This window comes from Coffea arabica, chromosome 1c, assembly GCF_036785885.1.
Source record: "Coffea arabica cultivar ET-39 chromosome 1c, Coffea Arabica ET-39 HiFi, whole genome shotgun sequence".
Classification (NCBI taxonomy): domain Eukaryota; kingdom Viridiplantae; phylum Streptophyta; class Magnoliopsida; order Gentianales; family Rubiaceae; genus Coffea; species Coffea arabica.
The window spans coordinates 39,466,940-39,468,827 of record NC_092310.1 but is presented as its reverse complement, the minus strand read 5'-3'; the positions used below and the strand labels follow the sequence as shown (position 1 = coordinate 39,468,827).

General features: G+C 42.3%; 1 pseudogene; it reads right to left on the bottom strand.

Annotated features, from left to right (window-relative positions):
- Positions 1 to 686: 686 nt before the first annotated feature.
- On the bottom strand, positions 687 to 1,888 carry LOC113713737 (uncharacterized; annotated as a pseudogene).

Here is a 1,888-nt window from a genome sequence, read left to right as displayed (position 1 = left end):
ATTGACCGGCACAAGAAAATTACTGAACTTTTTGGAATTAGCTAACCAAATATGAGGGGAGTGGGGGTGGATGGAGAAATGGGGAAAGCAGTAGCAGCAGTATTAAAGAAAACTTTGGATCAAAATGTACCTAAAAATGATTTGAGATGCATCAAATCCACTTAAAATAATAAATCACACACAAGTAGTAGATCCTGATTCTGATTTGTGGGAACCACTCGACCCGACAACAAGGCTCTCCTGGACCTAGCGGCTCTTGGCTATGGCCTTCTGCTATCCTCCAATGTAACCAATCCACGTTCTAAAATACCATTTTTCATGATCTTCTTTTTTTTTTTTTTTTAAAAAAACATTTTGATGTTCCGTTTACATAAACATTTTGATGTTCCTCCAAACCCCCACAACCCCTCTTTCCCCACTCTATTTTCCCACCTCCCACTGCATGACACATTGTCAAGAAACTATAGCTGGTGGAACATCAGACATTGCAGGTTGAGTGAACGTTTGTACGACCTTGCTAGTCAAGTTAATTCTGCTGATAGCCCCTTTCGCTTGAGCAAATCACAAGCATGCATTTCTTATTCATCATATATCTGCATCATGACTAAATTATGAGCGACAAAATTGTTGCATTATTACTTGCATACTTAACCAAACTCAACAATATTTGAATTGCACGTCGAATCTGCAAAATATCCCCTTGTAATTATATTGGAAAATCAAATCCCCTTTGCACAAGGTAGAGGGAATTTTGACACTGGTGAAGCAGACAAACCAACCAATACTGAGGCAGAAACAAGCTGAAAAGTAAAAAAACAGGACCACAACAAACATCCCTGTCTCCCTAGTCTTCTCCTACAGCTGATTAACTCTGATCTTTTCAGCCTCTTAACTCAAGAATTTCTGAACTATGTACAGAATGCTAGTATATGAACAGTTGACCCCAGGTTCCAAAATCGTACTCCAAGCCTCCTCTAAGAAAAGAACTACTTGTATCACTCTGCTTTATGGGGTGGAAGTAGATTAACGGCACTACTAGTCATTGAAGAACGAGCCTTTGATACTTGGCTTCAGTTGAAGAATCAGAGCCCTCAAAGTAACCCCTTTTCCTGTTCATTCTGCCACAGTTGTTAATGTTACTATTGTAGGCAGCAATGGTGAGTAAAGAATCTTGATTTAGGGAGTGACCCGATAGTGTTGGAGGTGTAGGTGGCGGTGGAATCTGGTAGGAGTCGAGTGGTGGTGGGGGGTGGCGCCACTGTGGGGGAGGGCCAGCTAAAAGAAGTGTCTGAAGCAACGGCCCAGCTTTCATAACAGCTTGCAAGAACTGCCCTTTTTCAGGCAATGGCCTGTCTGTCAAAATAGGCAATGTTGGGTCTAATTCTGCTGTGGGATGTTGTGGTTGAACTTGAAGCTGATAAGTCAATTCTTGCGGCGGATTTTGCTCAATAATTGGCGATGAAACAATGCTTTCTTCGCAGTCGGAGGAAGAAAAGCCGTTGTTGGAGTCCATTCCTCCTCCTCCTCTTCTGGGCTCATCTTCGATGCTTGAAATTCCAGAGAGGGGTGCTGATTGCTGATTCTGGCGTGAAGCATCAGCTGCTGCTGCTGGAGCAGTAGCTTATCAAGCACGAGTCTTTGGCATTGTTCTTGTGCTTCATCCCTTTCTTTGATGGTTCTGCTGAGAGCAAATCTTTGAGCTGAAATAGCTGATCATCTCTCATTTTGAGCTCCTCTTGTGCTTTTAGCCTCGTGTTCTCCAGCTCCATAGTAGTCAGCAGAAGTGATTGCCTCAGTTCATCCATGCCCTGTTTCAGCCAAACAAACATCTTTAGTACACATTACAATTCTCATCAGATCAAATGAATGGATTGAAGATATACATAAT